This window comes from Sciurus vulgaris (assembly GCF_902686455.1).
Source record: "Sciurus vulgaris genome assembly, chromosome: 4".
NCBI lineage: Eukaryota > Metazoa > Chordata > Mammalia > Rodentia > Sciuridae > Sciurus > Sciurus vulgaris.
This window is the reverse complement of record NC_136464.1, coordinates 159,970,375-159,990,341: the sequence shown is the minus strand read 5'-3', so window position 1 is coordinate 159,990,341 and position 19,967 is coordinate 159,970,375. Positions and strand designations below refer to the sequence as shown.

General features: G+C 39.2%; 1 long non-coding RNA gene across 1 annotated transcript in view; it reads right to left on the bottom strand.

Moving 5' to 3' along the window:
- Window positions 1-2,435: 2,435 nt before the first annotated feature.
- LOC306660407 overlaps window positions 2,436-19,967 on the bottom strand; it is a 40,647-nt gene continuing 23,115 nt past the window's right edge. Inside the window, exon 2 of the long non-coding RNA XR_013763620.1 lies at window positions 2,436-2,536. This is a non-coding gene — a long non-coding RNA (uncharacterized lncRNA). The remainder of the gene's footprint in view (window positions 2,537-19,967) is intronic.

Sequence of the window (19,967 nt, the reverse complement as noted above, 5' to 3'; positions counted from 1 at the left end):
GAGTATAACTTCTGCTGAAAAGGGGTGGTGGGGATGGTGAGGGGACTGAAGGGGCTTCAGGGACTGATGCCTGCTGAATCTTCTCCACTTGGTTCTCGTTAGAACATTCCCTCATGACACCCAGGCCCAAACCACACGAAGGTACTTCTAGGTCTCTTGCTTGTTCTTTGCCCAAAGATACTCTAGTTAGCAGGTTCCAAGAACTAACTAGCATTGATAGATTGGATAAAATTGAAAAAGATAACTGAACAAATCCCCATGGCTGTGCTCCTACGGGCAAAGATCCAGACGGACCCAGTGAGCTGGGGCTTCACTGTACCCTCGTCAGTGGTCCTGTAACGCCACGTTGGCCGTGAAGTTCTACTGTTCCCTCTGGTGGATTCTTGAGGGAGTATGGTTTCCCTTTCCGGCTCATACTCCCACTCTCCCCAGATTCTGGTCTTCTCTTACATAGCATATGGCAGGTCGAATGGTAGTCCCCCTAAAAGATAAGGCCATGTCCTAACCCAAGAACCTGTGGATGGGACCTGTATTAGAAAAAAAAAAAAAATGGTTTTTGAAGATGTAGTTAAGGATCTTGAGATGAGATACTTAGAATAGGTCCTAAATTCAGTAACAGTTGTCCTTATAAGAGAAAGGCAAAGGGAGGTATGAGACAGACCCAGTGGGGAGGGGAGGTAGGGACTGGAATAATGCAGCTACCAGCCAAGAAATGCCAAGGACTGCCAGCAACAACCAGAAGCATGGCCAGATGCCCGAGACGGTTCCTCCCTCACCATCTCTAGAGGAAACCTGCTCTGCTGACACTTTGCTTTTGGACTTCTGGCTTCTAGGGCTGTGAAGAATTAATTGTTTTAAGGCCCCAAGCCTGTGGGTAATTTGTTATGTCACAGTATTAGTAACCTAGTGCAAAAGGAAAAATGGTTCATCCTAGGACGTGGCCAAATCTGAAGCAGCAAAAAGAGGTTGTTAAAGGTCTGTAGGTTTGAATTCAGCAAAATTCAGGCATGACCCTAAGGGTATATGATTACAGGGAGCTGGATAGTTTCATTTAAAACATGGCCTCTTTCCACTAACTGTGGAGTAGTCCTAATTGTGTACTTAGACATTATGTTTTTATAACCTGTTAAAAGAATGAAAAAACAGTAGAATGAATTGAACATAACTTTCCTGTGTTCATATTTGAATAAAGTGACCAGTGTAACTCCATATCACATACAATCACAAGAATGAGAAGTTATATTCCATGTGTGTATGATCTGTCAAAATAGACTGTCATGTATATCTAAAAGAAATTTAAAAAAATATTTAAAAGATGAATTTTTTGGGTAAGACATTATCTCGTGAGTTAAACACATGTATTTTACCGTAAACAAGTATGTTTCCTTTTTCGTTTTTAGCTATTCATATGCATTTCTATACAGTAGGCAGTATACTAAGCACCTTAAATATGCTGTTTATCCTCTTCAGGTGGGTATTATTCCCATTTTACAGATCAGGACACTGAGTAAACAATGTCCCTAAGTGACTTGCTTGCCTGGGGCAAGACATTTATTAAGTGGCAGAGCCCCAAGTCTTGAGCTACTGAGCCTGATTCCCAAAGCCCCTGCTCTCCGTCACCGCCAAGCCTTTCCTAGGTGCTTTTTCAGAGTGACGAATAGAGCAGCAAACACAGGCCAGTGAGCGGGGAAGGCCGTAGAGAGGAGAGGAGGATAAAACAGACCAGCTAGAATGACGGATACACTTTACAATTTGAATCAGTCCCTGTATTAATGAGGCCAGAGGCCACGTGTTTCATCTCTGTAGGTTTAGCTATCCCTGCTCCCCTCTCCAGCCATTTAAGATTCCCTAACCTGCCAAGAAGCCTGCCAGCGCCCGGGGCCTGACTGTAAAGAAGATGGGATTAAAGAGAGCAGATGATACAAACCCAGCGCATTCCCGGCTGGTGGGTCAACAGCGTTTTCTTTGTATGTGAAGGAGGGCACCCTGGTTTTGATGACTCACAAGCAGAGAGAGTAGGAGGGAAAAAGGAGTCTGAGGCACTGCTTAAGAAGCAACCCTTCTGCTTAAACAAGCACATAATAATAAAGAGAATGATTCACATTCTCATTCTCTAAAAAATTCACTTGTGAATTTCCAGATGTTAGTGAAAACTCACAAGTATTGCCAAACAGCTTTAATGCATAATCGGGGTCTCAATGTACTTAGTCTAGGGTAACTTTTTCATTTTGAACTTCTGAATCTTATTTTATGATCACAGCTTTCTGAAAGCAATTTCAGTAAGTGCTTAGCTTAAATCAATTTACATTTGCACACTGACATGTGGAGCCTACTTACACATCCTTTATGTAATCGGGCCTCTGTAAATCTCGATCCTTTTTTATGGTACACTTCTGATTTTGTGTGCAGCTTTCTTTTCTTTTTTTATGGAGGCGGGTACCGGGGATTGAACTTGGGGGCACTCACCACTGAGTCACATCCCCAGCCCTATTTTGTATTTTATTTAGAGTCAGGGTCTCACTGAGTTGCTTAGCACCTCACTTTTGCTGAGGCAGGTTCTGAACTCGAGATCCTCCTGCCTCAGCCTCCAAGCTGCTTGGATTACAGGTGTGCACCACCAAGCCCGGCTGGTGAGTAGCTTTCTTATTGACTATATTAAATATTCTGCTTCCTATGTTTTAGAGACAATGAGAATTAAAGCATTGCTTTGTATGTCTTCATATCAAAGGAAGTTCATCTCCTGGTAATTAAAAACTTTTATTAAATGTTCATCTTTTGGGGCCACTGTACTAGCCCCTGTACCCAAACACTATCAAACAGATAAGGGTTACACTGCATAGTGATGACAGTTACATAGTTCACAGTTTCTGGGGAAGTACTAATTTCATGCAGTTCCCTCTTCTTAAAGGAATTCTCTAAATATACTACTTTCATTTTCATATTCTTGCAATATTTTTTGTGTAAATTAATTTTCAGGAAATAGATCAAAGTAGGACTGGGGATGTTACTCAGTGGTAAAGCACTTGCCTTACATGTGCAGGGCCCTGGATTTAATTCCCAGAACTGCCAGAGATAAAAGTCATCACAGACCCTTTAAAAACTGTCTTGCTTAGCCAGGTGTAGTGGTGCAAGCCCGCAATCCCAACGACCCGGGAGGCTGAGGCAAGAGGATTCCAAGTTCATGGCTGACCTTAGCGACTTGAAGTTCTTAGTAACTTAGTAAGACCCTGTCTCAAAAGAAAAATAAAAAGGTTTGGGGATGTGGCTCAGTGGTAAAGTGCCTCTGGGCTCAGTCCCAAGTATCAGAAAAAAAAAAAGGAAAAAAAAAGTTTTGTTTTAAAGTCAGACTCATGAATAAATTGTGTGTATTCACTACAAATTATATTTTCATAAACTAATATTTAAAAGAGTAATAGTAGTCACTATTAGAAGTGACTGTTTCTACTTAAACAAGAAGACAATCTTGTTTTGATTAAAAATGCAGTTATAAGAAAATTTTTTATGTACACAGCAGTCATTTTATTCTATATTGTTTTGATTTTGGCAGACAAAAATCAAAATGTAAGAAGTCTGACAACTTTAGTAGTAACAGAAGTGTCGGAAATTACTGTTCCAAAGTCAACTAAAAAAAGAAAAAATAGACAAAGTTCTTTTAAAGACAATTAAGCTGAAGAATAAGAATAAAACTCCACTATTAATAGCTGGCACAGTACTGGGTAGATTTTTAAAAATAATTTGTTTTTAGTTGTAGGAAGACACAATAGCTTTATTTTTTATTTTATGTGGGGCTGAGGATAGAACCCAGGGCCTCACACATGCTAGGCAAGCGCTCTACCACTAAGCCACAACCCCAGCCCAGTACCTGGCAGTTTTGAAACCACAAAAAGGTTAGTGGAAAACATTTACACACACTCAAGTCTGGAGAAAACTAGCATTGTCTAGGTAGAGATTGAAAATAGTTCACAAGTAGTAAGGAAAAACAATAACTCAAAGAGTATATTTTGTAAGTATTACTATGTATTGTTTTTATAGTATAATAACAGTTGTTTGTATTTACTTCCTAACAATTTTAGTGAGATATATGTATTCTTAAAAAATAATTTAATGGAAAATGGTGCTTATATTTCCTTTAGGTAAATGCAGTGTATGATAAACCCAGTTCTTTATACTGTGAGAGTATACCTAAGACTATTTCTGCATTGACATATATACCAGAATAATGGGTATTACTTGGGAGGAAATATAATAGCTTCAGGCATAGTTTTGCATGACCCAGATGGGAGAGTAAGTATGACCTCAAAGAACAGATTTTGAGTTAAGACTTACAGGATGATGGGAACTGTGCATGGGGCAGGGTGGAACTGTGCATGACATTAGGGTAGGTGCAGATGAACACTGAAATTAGAAAGTACCTTCCTTTCCTCATCGATTTCAGGAAGTAGCCACCACAGAATATTCCAGAGATAATTTGTTCCTCTTGGCCTTCAGAGACTGTTCACTAACATTTTATAATGGCATAGGAACCAATTACATTTTGAAGTCAATTCTAAATGCAAACCCTCCACCTTACTGATAGAAACTGGCTATTTGTTTATTAAGAAAATTTAAAAATTAAACCAAATATGTAATTAGCATTATGCTAGCCAAGGCAAAATTAGAATTCAAGACCTCACCATCATGGTAAGCATCTATTTTAACGCAGCCCTACTAATTAACTGAAAATCCCTTTAACTTTTTAATGTTTTACTTCTTAAGACATCTTTCTACTATTACATCAGAGTAAGACAGAAGAAGGGCAAATCTCTCGTCAATGAGTTCTTAGTAACTCTAGTATAAGTCTTGGGAAAAAGTGAAATATATTTTCATACACTTCTGCTTTCCCTAACTCCTAATACCACACTAGAGAACAAGTATTTGTAGATATAATTTAAAAATCTGAATTAAAAGAGACTATGATTATGCTTCATGGATTTTAGCAAAATTTAAGTGTTTTCATTCAAAAAGTCCTGAGGCCTCCCACACTCTTGGCTTAAACTCTGAATTACCTAGACTCTCTATCAACACGACTGAGTAGTCTATTCACTATGGATGGCAAGGGCTGACAATTTCACTTTCAGTTTTCAGAAGATCTGTTGTTTCAGGGGTGTAAGAAGGACCTGAGCATCACTACAGAATAATTAGTTATAATTGTAATTTCCATTAGATTTACTGCGAAAGAGATACAATTCATTAATTGTGGGAATTTGGTGATGAATTCTTCTGTGGGGCAGGAGAGCCCACTAAGTTTCAAAGAAAGCATCTCTGCCAGTCAGAATCAACTCTTCATTACCCTGTAATGCCAGCTCCTCCAAATGGCAGCTGAAACGTATTACTGTCTGGAAATTCCACAGTAATAAAAACTTAGCATTCCATAGAGATAAGGACAAAGCAAAAGAAATATATTTTTAGAGCAGTATTATTTAAAATAAAAATACTGTCATGATTGTATAACAGGACAGCTCCTCTATGGTAAGTTCTCAATGATCTGAATTTTAAAACCAAAATTGTATTTTTTCAATATAGAATAAATGAATTGCTTCAAAATATGTCATTTTTGCATATAATTTAACAAAAATTAAAATAGGCGATAGGGCTAGATGTAGTGACACACACCTGTAATCCTAGCAACTCGGGAGGCTGAGGCAAGAGGACTGCAAGTTTGAGGCCAGCCCTAGTGACATTGTGAGACCCTGTCGCAAAATAAAAACTAAAAAGGATAGGGGATGTAGCTCAGTCATAGAGTTTCCCTGGGTTCGATCCCCAGTATGACTAAATAAATAAATTAATTAAAAAAATGTGATTAGGGCTGGGGAGCTCAGTATGCACAAAGCCTTCAGTTTGAGCCCCAGTACCAGTGTGTGTGTTTAACTAGTAGACTAATAAACTATTTTGGATAAGCTTGTGATTATGCATAAAATACATGTTATAAAAAATGCTAACAAATTACAGTGACCAAAGTCCTATTGGAAGGGATCAAGAGGGAGTTAAATGATTCCCACAATGAATGATACAGGGGTGGACAGTAACGTCAGTAATCAAGTTCAAGACTCTCATATGTGCAGATTCAGGATGGACAGGAAAATAATGACCATACCCATGGACACATGGATTTGGGATACCCAATACAATCAGTGAGATATTCTTCAAAAGTCATCTCAAAAGCTACTTCTCCTGTGAAATCTTGCCAAATTCTTCTACCTTCAACTGAAGCCTCTCTTCTGAGCTCCTAGGGTATTCTGCATTTTTATAATAGCATAATTGTATTTTGTTTGCAGATATTTCTATTTTTGCATAACCATTTTATAGTTACTTCTCTTTGTATTTCTCTTGCAGCACCAATTGTCTCCTTACAGTTTGCAAATGTTTTTGTTTACAGATTTTCCTCTTCTCTCTTGCATCGATGCTCTCCCATCCCACTAGTTGAAAGCTTGCCTTTGCAGGTTCTGCATGCCTAGTGCCAACAGTGTCTCCACATGACAATGCTCAGCCAACACTGCTAAGTGAATCCTCTTGTGATCAGAGCACTGTTAACATAATCCCAGTCCAAATTACTTCTTAGTTTTTACTTTTAACAGACTGCATCCACTTAATAAACATTCATTGAGAAACTACTGATTTCCATGACCTACGGTGGAAGTTGGGAATAAAAGACCAACGTGTTCAAGTCCCATTCTGCTCAAAGTCTTGAGTAATGCGGCATTATGGCTCAAACTTCATAAAACACCTTCGGTGGCAAGATTTCATGTTTGGAATAACGTATATTATGATTTCTGCCAACATACTGATATCCTCTGAAGCTATGCTTTGCCTATTTGATAATTTTGGAGAGCACCTTATCTGATGCAGAAACTTGTACTATTCTAGCCATACATGAAAATCTTTTTTTGTGATGCTAACTGCATGTTAGTTGGCCTTTTGATTTAATACTGGTATAGATCTCACTTGGTTGTTTTCCACATAACATACTTTGTAGTATGCACACACCACATAAAGATTCTGTTGATGGTTCAGTGTCTGTTGATGAATCAATCTCTATGAATCTCTTACTGATACACTAAAATCTACCAAAAATTGGGCTGGGGATATAGCTCAGTGGAGAGAGAGCACTTGCTTAGCAGGCATATAGCCCACAGCGTCTCAGGACCAAAAAAAAAAAAAAAAAAAAAAAAAGCCTAGAAAAAACATACAAACTCAGAGTAAAAATATCTGTATGGTGTGCATGTATTTATTATTTTAAATGCTAGTTTATATAACTTAAAACTATAGATTATAACATGGAAAATGTTTTTATTAAGTCAAATTCATGCTCACTTAGCTGGTAAAAGACAACAAGCAATTCATATGCAAGCCAAGAGAATGGATAAATTTGTCATAGTTTTTGTTCTTTTAAATTTGAAAGTGATAAATATAACCCAGTCACCTCACATAGTTTTCAGTAAGTACTGAATAGGACATATTAGCACTCCTAAGTACACTTTTGTTATAAAAACATGTGTCTAAAGTTTCATATGACATTGTTCTTACCCTAGAGCAACAGGTCATATACATGTCTCACATAATGGATACTTAATATACACTTCATTAATCAAAAGATCAACTGACAGAAATTTTCACTTAGGGGAGTTTATGTGGCTGAAGGGAACTTGGAAATTCTGTAAGGCTAGGCATGATGGCACAAGTTTACAATCATAGCTACCTGGGAGGCTGAGGCAGGAGGATTTCAAATTTGAGACCAGCCTTGACAATTTAGCAACACCCTATCTCAAAATAAAAAATAAAAAATAAATAGGACTGAGGATATAATTCAGTGTTAGAACATCTCTGGGTTCCATCCCCAGTACTGCTAAAAAAAAAAAAAAAAAAAAAGAAAGAGAGAGAGAGAGAGAGAGAGAGAGAGAGAAATCCTGTGAGCAAGAAGCCAGTCATCTCCATAAATATGAAATTTGTCAGCTTCAAGCCTTTAATAAGATACTGACTTGAGATCAATTTTCCAATAATACAGTTTCTAATATGGGATTTGTCATAAAGAGACAACCTACAGAATAAGAGAAAATATTTGCAAACTATGCACCCAACAAGGGATTAATTTCCTATTAAGAATGTAAGAAAAAACCTCAACAGCAAAAACCCAAATAATTCAATTAAAAATGGGTGAATGACTTGGACAGACATTTTTCAAATGGATATACAGAAGCAACTAAAAATGCTCAGCATTTTTAAGCATCAAGGAAATGCAAATCAAAACCACAATGAGGTATCATCGCATCCCAGTTAAAATGGCTATTGTCAAAAACTAATAAATCCTCTTGAGGATGTGCACAAAGGGGAACTCTCCTATACTGTTGGTAGGAATATGAAGAAAAGAATGGAGCTTCTTCAAAAAACTAGAAATAAAAACAACGTATGATCCAATGATCCCACTACTGACATTCCTGTGTATGTTGGAGAGAAATCTGCATTGTTTTTTGCAGCACTATGTATGTACCATAGTCAAGATACGCAATTAACTTAGGTGTTGATTGATGGATGCATGGATAAAAAAAAATGTGGTATGTGTGTATAAATATATACCACATTTGCATAATAATCAGGAAGATGTATGTATGTATACACACACAAGGGAATGCTATTCATTCATTAAAAAAGAATGAAATTAGTCATTTGCAACAACATGGATGGAACTCGAGGACGTTATGCTAAGTGAAGTAAGGCATGGAAAGACAAATACTGTCTACTGTATGTTCTCATTTCTATGTGGAAACTAAAACACTGACCTCAAAGAAGGAGAGATCAGAACAGTTGGTACCAGAGCCTGAAAAGGGTGTAAGGAAGAGGAAGATGAAGAGAGGGTGACTAATGGATAAAGGGGTGCCGTTGGGTAAGAATAACAACTTCTAATGTTCTGTATCCCAGGAGGAGATCTATGGGTAAAAACAAAATTGAACACTTCAAAATAGCTAGCAGGGTGTCTGTGTGTGTGTGTGTTGCTGGAGATTGAACCTGAGGCCTCACGCATGCTAGGCCGGCACTCTTGTTCTGAGGCACATCCCTGACTTGCTAGTAGGATTTGAATATTCCTAACACATAAATAATAATTGTGGGAAGGTGGGGGTGGTGGCTTAGTGGTAGAGTGCTTGCCTAGCATGTGTGAGGCACTGAGTTTGATTCTCAGCACCGCATATAAATAAATGAATAAAATAAAGGTTCAACAAGTTAAAAACTATAAAAAAAAAATGTGGGGCTGGGTGTGGTGGCACACACCTGTAATCCCAGCAGCTCAGGAGGCTAAGAAGGGAGGATCAAGAGTTCAAAGCCAGTCTCAGCAATTTAGCATAAGCATCAGTGAGACCCTGTCTCTAAATAAAATACAAAAAAGGGTGGGGATGTGGCTCAGTGGTTAAGAGTCCCTGAGTTCAACCCCAGTACCAAAAAATTAAAAATAAAATATTGGAGGTAACAGATAAGCCAATTATCCTGATCTGATCATTATATATTGTATACATGTACTGAAATCTTACAATGTACCCCATAAACACAATTATCATGTGTCAATTAAAAGAGTAATTGCAACATTAGAAAGGATTGCACAAATAAACAAGATGTTATTATAAAATATGATGAATTTTATACTTTTCTGTATTTCCAGTAACATGCAGAAATAATAATAACAATAATAATAATAATAATAATGGTACTGGGGATTAAACCCAGGGGTGCTTAACCACTGAGCCACATCCCCAGTTCTTTTTATTTCTTATTTTGAGACAGGGTCTCACTAAGTTGCTTATGACCTCACTAAGTTGCTGAGGCTGACCTCAAACTTTCTTTTTTTTTTTTTTTTTTTGTAATGTGTTTGGAAGCCAGGTCGAGTGATGCCTGCAGCTCTGCTTTTTGTTCCGGATTGCTTTGGCTATTAGGAGTCTTTTGTGTTTCCATATGAATTTTACAAATGTTTCTCCATGAAAAATTCCATTGGTATTTTGATGGGGATTGCATTGAATCTTTAGATAACTTTGGGTAATATAGATATTAACAAATTATTTTTCCAATCCATGAACATGAATGCCCTTCAATTTGTGTGTGTGTGTGTGTGCGCGTGTGCGCTCCTTAATTTCTTTTTATCAGTATTTTATAGTTTTCATTATAGACATCTTTCAACTCCTTGGTTAAATTTATTCCTAGGTTTTTTGTTTTTTGGTTGTTTTTAGTTCTTGTAAATGGGATTATTTTCTTGAATTTTTTTTTTTTTTAGCTAATTCATTGGTGTATAGAATCTCTATGATTTTTTATGTTGATCTTGTATCCTGTGACTTTAATGACTTCATCTATTAAGCTTTTTTTTTTTTTTTTTTTTTTTTTTGGTACCTGGGATTAAACCCAGGGATGCTTAATCACTGAACCACATCCCCAACCCTTTTTATCTTTTATTCTGAGGCAGGGTCTCACTAAGTTGCTTAGGGCCTCATTAGGTTACTGAGGCTGGCCTCAAACTTCAATGGCCTCAAACTTTCAGTCCTCCTGCGTCAGCCTCCCTAGTGGCTGGAATTACAGACGTGTACCACTGCACCCAACTAGGCTTTTCTTTTTTTTTTTTTTTTCCTTTTTTTTTCAGTTGTCAATGGACCTTTTTTTTTTTTTATTGTAAACAAATGGGATACATGTTGTTTCTCTGTTTGTACATGGCGTAAAGGCATACCATTTGTGTAATCATAAATTTACATAGAACAATGTTGTTTGATTCATTCTGTTATTTTTTCCCTTTCCCCCACCCCTCCCACCCCTCTTTTCCCTCTATACAGTCCTTCCTTCCTCCATTCTTGCCCCCCTCCCTAACCCTAACTCTAACCCTAACACTAACCCTTCCCTCCCCCTTTTATGTGTCCTCATCCACTTATTAGCGATATCATTCGACCTTTGGCTTTTTGAGATTGGCTTATCTCACTTAGCATGATATTCTCCAATTTCATCCATTTGCCTGCAAATGCCATAATTTTATCATTCTTTATGGCTGAGTAATATTTCATTGTATATATATACCACAGTTTCTTTATCCATTCATCAATTGAAGGACATCTAGGTTGGTTCCACAATCTGGCTATTGTGAATTGAGCAGCTATGAACATTGATGTGGCTGTATCTCTGTAGTATGCTGATTTTAAGTCCTTTGGGTATAGGCCAAGGAGTGGGATAGCTGGGTCAATGGTGGTTCCATTCCAAGTTTTCTAAGGAATCTCCACACTGCTTTCCAGAGTGGCTGCACTAATTTGCAGCCCCACCAGCAATGTATGAGTGTACCTTTTTCCCCACATCCTCGCCAACACCTGTTGTTGCTCGTATTCTTGATAATCGCCATTCTAATTGGGGTGAGATGGAATCTTAGGGTAGTTTTGATTTGCATTTCTCTTATTACTAGAGATGTTGAACATTTTTCCATATGTTTGTTGATTGCTTGTAGATCTTCTTCTGTGAAGTGTCTGTTCATTTCCTTAGCCCATTTGTTGATTGAATTATTTGCATTCTTGGTGTAGAGTTTTTTGAGTTCTTTATAGATTCTGGAGATTAGTGCTCTATCTGAAGTATGATTGGCAAAGATTTTCTCCCACTCTGTAGGCTCTTTCTTCGCATTGATGATAGTTTCCAACCTCAAACTTTCAATCCTCCTCCTGCCTCATCTTCCTGAGTGGCTGAGATTACAGGCATGTACCACCATGCCCAGTGGAACTTATTTTTATAACTGGAATAAAAATTTATGTAAAAAAGGGGAAAAGCCTGGCATGTGATAAGCAAAACAGACATAAAAAGGGAGTCACATTAAAAATGGTTGTTCAGGTGTACATGTATGAATATGTAATAACAAATCCCATCAAACTATTCAACTATAATGCATCAGTTAAAAAAATGGTTGTTCAGGGATAAACAGGTGGTCCTGACAATGTGCCATTTCCATTCTAAATATCACAATACTCATTGTTTCTAAGCCCTCTTCCAACTACTTGATTTTCTGAGTTTTTTTTCTTTTCTTTTTTGTACCAGTGATTGAACCCAGGGGTGCTTAATCACTGAGTCACATCCCAGGCCTTTTTTTAAATTTTGAGACAGAGTCTCACTAAGTTGGTTAGGGACTAGCTAAATTGCTGAGGATGAAGATCTTGAATTTAGGATCCTCTTACCTCATCCTCCGGAGTTGCTGGGATTATGGGCATACAGCACCTGGCCCAGTTCCAGTCAATTTTATTAATCTCCCTTTCTGCAGGGATGCTTACTGCTAGCTATACTTCTAGCCCTTTTTATTTTTACTTTTTCGGTCCTGGGGATTGAACCCAGGAGCACTTAAGCATTGAGCAGCATCCCCCAGCCCTTTTTATATATTTTGTTTTGAGACAGGGTCTTGCTAAGTTGCTTAGGGCCTCGCTTAGTTAGCTCCCTTTTCATCATTTTTGAGACGGGCTCTCGCTAAGTTGCTGAGGCTGACCTGGAATTTGTGACCCTCCTGCCTTGCCTACTGAGGGAGCAGCTGGGATTACAGGTGTGTGCCACCTGGGCGTTTTTCCTTTCACTACTCAAGACCAATAATACAATTCTCTCCTCTTAAACCAAGTTTTAGATAGTTTGTACTCCTACTTGCTTTTGCATATAAAAATAAAATTCTGACACTTCTTTCTCCACTTTATTCAGTAATTCTTAAAAAACAATTTAGATCCAATTTTCAAACCCTGCAAATGGTGGGTTTTATTTGATATACTGTAAAAAGCACTAGACTCAAGTCAAAAGGTTGGGTAGACCTAAACGCTAGTCCTGTCTGTACCATGAAAGATGAAAATCACAAGGCTTCGCAGGGGTTTGGTTTCCCTTGCTTGTAGGATGAGAGGGTTACAGAATCATCTCTGGTCCTATTGGGCAATCAAGAGCGAAGGTTCTTTGGTTGTTCCTTTTTCTCACCTAAGAATACAAATCCAACACATGAGAGGCTGCCGAATTTGTGTTGATGATTCCGTGTTGTTTGGAATGCTCTTTCCCTTTGGATTCAGGGATTAAGGTCTCTTCTCCATAGTTCCTGTGGTTGATCTGACCTAACCTGTGGCTTCAACTAGCATCTCCACACGCCACTACCTCGCTTCACATCAGGATTGCCAATTATCTTCCAGAGTCTTCCCTTGTGCTTCTGATTTACTATAACCCCAATTTAACTGTCATTTACCCCCCAAACTTGCTGCTGGCTTCTGTATCCTTTGTGGGAAATCTGACAATGATCCTAAACTCTTCCTTTTCCTTCACTCTCCAAACCAATTAGCTACCTGTGTTTATTTTTATCTCCCTGTATTTCCAGGACTGTTGCTGTCATGGATTTAAAGTTATCTTTTAAAATTTATATGTAGAAGTCCTAACCCCTAAAGGTGACTGCATTTGGAGATATGGCCTCTCAGGAATGAAGGTTAAATAAGGTCTTAATGGTGGGACCTTGATCTGATAGGACTGGTTTCCTCATAAGACACTGGAGCCCGGTGCCATGGTGCACACCTATAATCCCAGTGGCTCAGGAGGCTAAGGCAGGAGGACTGCAAGTTCAAAGCTGTCTCAGCAATTATAGCTAGACCCTAAGCAACTGAGTGAGACCCTGTGGCTCAGTGGTTAAACGTCCCTGAGTTCAATCCCTGGTGCCAAGTAAATAAATAGGAAAAATAAAAAAGACAACAACTTTTATAAATATAATAAAAGAGAACTCTTTTATTCTTTCTACACTCAGACATAAATGAGAGTCTGTGTGCAAGCACAGCAGGAAGGTGGTCATATACAGGACAAGAATAAAGCCCACACCAGAACCCAATGTCAACAACACCCTGACCTTGAACATCTAGCATCTAAAAGTATGAGGAAACAAATTTCTGTTGTTTAGACTTCCTGTCTATGGTATTTTGTTACAGCAGCTTAAGCTGACTAATACAGTCACCTTCCCTCCACCTGCCACCTTGCCTCAGGGCAACTCATCCTAGTCTCTTCCTCTAGGCTGGTCACATACTCATCTCCCCAGCACTTCATCACTGTGGGTTAGAGTCAGATAACGGGGGTTTCAGTTCTTGCTCTGCCACTGACTATAAACTTGAGCAAGTTATCTCTCCCTGTGTATCAGTAAGCTCCATGGAAAACGAGACTGCTAACAGCAGGGTTGTTTCATCAAGGTGAGACATGTAGAACGCTCACAGTCCTGCTTGGCGATGACAATCCTTGAAGTGATCAGAATAGGCCACCTAACCACAAAGCTGCCATGTCATTCTCATGTTTTAAAACACCTCAAAAGGCTCCCTACCACCAACAAGAGGAAGGCTGAGCCCCGCAGCAGGATGTGGAGGCTCCATATGAACCCATGAGTTTCGCTATGGGAGCTCACGTGAACCTTCCCCTCCTCTGGCTCATTCGTGTGGCTCCTCACCCACACTAAGCTCCAGCAACCTTGAACTCCGGCAGCCCCCCACTGTTCCATAATTCTCAGGCCGGCTTTCCTCTGCCCTCTGCTTGTAATGTCCTGGCCCTTAGTGTCCCCCGGCCAGCTCCTATTCATTCTTCTGGATTCTGCTTGGATGTTCCTCCCAGGAGGCCTTTATAAACTTCTTGGTCTGGGTTGTGAACTCCTCGTCTTTGCTCATATACTGTATGCAAGGCTTTATCATGACACTTACCCACTGTAATTCTACAGGGATCTGTTTGTCTTTCTAGACAGAAGGATCAAAGGCCATTTCTTACTCTTTTACTGTATCACAGTGTTTAGCAAACTGTCATATAGTAAAAATCAGTAAATGCCTGATAAACTGAACAGAAGTGAACTAAGGAATCTGCACCATCTCTTCCATACCCACCGATGCTGTCTTCGTTCACGTTTTTATTTCCCATTTGAAGCAATGCAAAGGATTTCCTGCCTGTAATCTCTCTTTTCTCCATGCCATTCTTTAAACAGCTTACAGAACTGCCTTCCTTAAACACAGATATCCTGTCTTACATATCCTAGATTCAAAACCTCTTTGGGTTTCCCACTGCATAAAAAATAAAGCCTAACCTTTTTTTTTTTTTCTTTTGGTACTGGGGATTGAAACCGGGGTGCTTGCTCACAGCCTGTTTTGTTTTTGAGACAGGGTCTCAAGTTGACAAGGTTGGCCTTGAACCTGCGACCCTGCTTGTCTCCCAATTCTCTGGAATTACAGGGGTGTGCATTGCAGTCAGCTAGAAAGTCTAATCTGAATTAACAAGGCCCATCAGTCCTGTACTCTCCTCTCTGCCTCACTTCTCTGTATGTACAGAAATTCTTCCTAAATTTCTTACTGTTGCTAGAGTAAGTTCCATACATTCAAACCTCCTGGTCTTTGCATGTGCAGTGCCCTCTGCCAGGAATGCCTTTCTTTCTTAGCCCTGAAAAATTCTCACTCATGCTGTATGACCTATTTCCTAAGTTACCCCTTTATCAAGTCTTTCTAGGATGTTCACTGGCAGAATGAGCTTTTTGCTCCTCTTTGAGCCCACAGCACATGGTTCATTCTGAGAGCACAGCACTTACTAGAAGTTATTGCAATTTTGCCTCTCTTGCCCATCTGAGTTCAAGGGCTGGGACCTAGAACTGCACCTGAGATATAGTAAGCACTCAGTATGTTTGTAGTTTTAAAATAACTTACAGGTGGCTAGAAAAAACAAGAAGAATCTCTGGTTTACTGTCTCACACTAAAAATATATACTGTGTAGAGTCACTCGGCTACTTTTCAAACTGTAGGTTGCCATCCATGAAGAAAAGAGAATAGCAAACATTCGAGGATATGATTTTTTTAGTTACATGTATGTGTACGTGTGTATTGGGTTGCAAGGTCAAATGCATTAGCCTCTGTGGAGTAAAAACTGTTTGGAAAAGGTTTTTTAAAAAGATTTGAAAAATACTGCTTATGTTCATTACTTAGTCCAATTTGTTATTTTTGGTAATGACTACAACTATGATATAATGCCCACCAATAGAATTTTGGAAAGATTAATGAGATATGAAAAGTATATTTTTAGATAGATTGGGTTCATATCGCAGCTTGCTGTGATACCTTACAAAACATCAAACTAACCCATACGCTTGAGTTTTCTTATGAAATCACTTTGAAGACAGTAATAGTATCTTTTTCATAGAGTGTTCTGAGGAGTACAGGAGGAAATGTATGTAAAACCCTTAGCAACCCTACATGCCTTGCACTTAGTATTTACTCAACAAATCTTAGTTATGATGACTACCTGGTGCCTGGCACATAAGGGAGTTAAAAAAATGTTAGCTCCTTCTTTCAATAAAATATGCTTAAATTGACTGCTAATACTAAACTGGGTTAGGAGGTTACTACTGATATTTCAGAAGATAGTTTAAAATTTAAAAAGTGACTACTGTTTAAAAAGAATGAATACTAGGCTGGGTGCAGTGGCCCATGCCTGTAATCCCAGTGACTTGGGAGGCTGAGGTAGGAGGACTGCCAGTTCAAGGCCAGCCTCAGCAATTTGGTGAGACTCTGCCTCAAAAAAAAAAAAAAATTAATAAAAAGTTTGGGGATGTGGCTCAGTAGTAAAGTACCTTTCTGTGTTCAACCCCCAGTTCAAAAAACAAGGAAAGAAAGAAAGAAAAAAGGAATGAACACCTATTTACAAAGTAATATTCATCTGGTTCAACTCTGCAATGACTCAACTGGCAGAAAAAGGAAGTGATCCAAGTGCTACGACTTCATATATTACAAAGGGAAAAAGACATCACACTAACTATTAGTCTCTTAGACCAAGACTTTCCTTCCTTTATTTATTTATCCTTTTTTGGGGGTGGTGCTGGGGATTGAACCCGGGGCCTTGCTAGGCTCTAGTACTGAGTCACTACCCCAGCCTAAGACTTTATTTTGGATCAGATTGAGAAAAAAAGACTTCCCTCAAATAAATTATACTTCATTTTTCTTAGATTCAGTTTTTCATCTGTAAAAATAAATAACTACAAATAAATCACAGCATTTTTCCATTAAAAAAAGTCCTATTACTGTATTGGAAACTAGAACCTTTGTAGGTATTGAAAAAGAAGTACAAATTCTGTTTTATTAGCCGGCAAAGACCTGCCTAGTTCTAACCCCCAAATTGACTCTCACTTCTTTATTCCAAACAAATCGACTGTACTTATTTCATTCAAAGTGTGGGAAGTGGTGATGTGACAGAACAGGATAGTTCAGGAATTTTGTTAAAATCGTTAGACATCACAGGCTACCTGGAATCACCTTGGGTTCACAGTTGGACTTCAGCTTTGGCTTGTTTTATTTATCAATTCATTTATTGATTCATGTTGACTGAATCCAGGAGAGTAATTGGCAAATAATATCAATTTCTTGATTTATAATGGGAGATATTAAATGGGTCACAAATATTTATGGAGCATTTCCTACAACTGCCGGGAATGGGCCCTGTATGGCAGGAAAATATATACCAATAATTTATATTAGGCATTTTTTTTCCTAGGAGAAAGATATTCTCAGGAGACAATGCTTTTAACAACATTGCTTATACATGAACTTTTAATAACTGTTAGCTGAATAATATCAGACATCAGAATGGCACACAGAGGTAAGAAAAGGAGCAGAGTTGGATCTTTTGGAGAATTTCTATTATGTTTTGCCCAACAGGCTGTCCTTACCCATTGCCCATATATTTTTCCAGGTAGCTAATCCCCACTGGTCAGTATTGAGACACATGTTCCCTACAGATCACCAGCTGGAGGAGGACATTCTTCCTCAGCATTTCTATTGCTGACAATGCAGAGTTACAGCAGCACATCTACCTGCTTACCACACACAACTGGGGGCTGGCGTGTAGCTCAGTGACAGAGAGTCTACCTAGCATTAGTGAGTCCTGGGTATGATCCCCAGCATCACAAAATAAATGTAGGATGTGAGGCATCCCCCAAAAGCTCATGGGTGAGACAATGCAATAAGATTTAGAGGAGGGTATGACAGCCTTAATCCAACCAGTGAATTAATCCCCTGGCAGGATCAACTGAGTGGTAACTGAAGGCAGGTAGGGTGTGCCTGGAGGAGGTGGGCATGGGGGCGTGCCTTGGGGTATATATGGTGTCTGGGGAGTGGAGTCTCTGCTTGCTGATCATCATGTGAGCTGCTTCCCTCTACCACACTCCTCTGCCACGATGTTCTGCCTCACCTGAGCCCCAGGGAATGGAGCCGGCCTTCTATGGACTGAGACCTCTGCAACTGTGAGCTCCCCAACTTTTCCTCCTCTAAAATTGTTCTGGTTGGGTCTTTTGAGTCACAGCAGTGAAAAAGCTGACCAAAATAATGAATAAATAAAAAACAGATTACACTGTTTAACAACATTATTTTTTCCCCCTAAAAAACCAAAACAGGGAATCAGGTCTGGGAACGGAATGTTCTAATTTGGATTACTTAGTGCAGTGGACCTATGACGGCTTCTAAACATATTCCATAAACAGCACTTTTCTCAGCTCAGCTTCTGATGAGAGCTGAGCAGAGTAACAAGACTGTCTAACAAACTTTTAGAGAAAGGCAGAGCACACACTGAATCTGTGCTGCTGCTGGTTTTTGCAAATAAAGTTTTATTAGGACAAAGCCATGTCTGTCGTTTTCACACTGACCATGGCTGTTTTCACACTGTAATTGCAGGGTGGGTAGCTGTGGCAGAGGCCCAATGACTCACACAGATGAAAATATTTATCTGACTCTTTACAGAAAGTGTGCTAATTCTTGGAAAGGACAAGTATTCTAAACTGCTGATTAAGAACAGCACTGCAGCAGGGACTGGGGAGATAGCTCAGTTGGCTGAGTGTTTGCCTCGCACGCACAAGGTGCTGGGTTCAATCCCCCACACCACAGGGGGGCGGAAAACAGTACTGTATGTATTAGAAATCAGGCAAGCTGGTAATAGGGCTGACCATCTATAAAGGCAATTGAGGTTCTGAACCAGGACTTTGGCTTTGACACAAGGTCATCTTAATTCAACGAGGAGGGAGACACCTGCAGGCAAAATCGGAATTTTCTGCAGGGAGTAGTTCTGAGTCCCTGTCAACTCATGACCAAGTGCTCAGTTATGCATTTAATTTCCATTAACCATGCTGCTACATGCCATTCTCCTGGCAAGACTGCATTTTTCTGTAAATCTCAAGAGCTTTGGGGAAGGTGGGAGAGCTGTGGGTAAAAGTGACCCAGGATTTGGTGAAGGGAGAGTTTTATAATTTTTCAACAGAACTGCTATATCATGCTAAAGAAGGCAAAGTGAATTTCATCTGAAAATAGAGGTGAGAGTGTTCAAGTGGGCATCAAAACTAAAGCCAAGGGGCTCAGTTGGTAGAGTGCTTGCCTTGCAAGCACAAGGCCCTGGGTTCAATCCCTAGCACAGCGCAAAAAACAAACAAACAAAAAAAAAAAAAAAAAACTAAAGCCAAGACTGGGAGGTAGCAAAACAAGGCACCAGTAGAGAAGTGAAAGGGAGCGGGAGTGGTGGTGCATGCCTGTGATCCCAGGACCCTAGGAGGCTGAGGCAGGAGGATTGCGAATTTAAAGCCAGAGCCTCAGTAGTTTAGTGAGGCCTGAGCAACTTAGTGAGACCCTGAATCAAGATAAAAGATAAGAAGGACTGGGGGTGTACCTCAGTGGTTAAGTGCCCTGATTTAAAAAAAAGTGGGACTTTTTCAGAGGCAAGGAAGCATTTATATGGTATGTTTCAGTGTCATGGGAGCCGAACATTCAAAGAAGAAAATACACAGAAATGCAGATAAAACGACAGCCTCCGAACTTATTTCTCATTTTGCAATCAAATTCGACTTAAAAATAATGTACGTTTCACACTACATTAAAATGAAAGTAATTTCATGACATCATTTAGGTGATTTTAAACATACACTTATACACACACACACACAC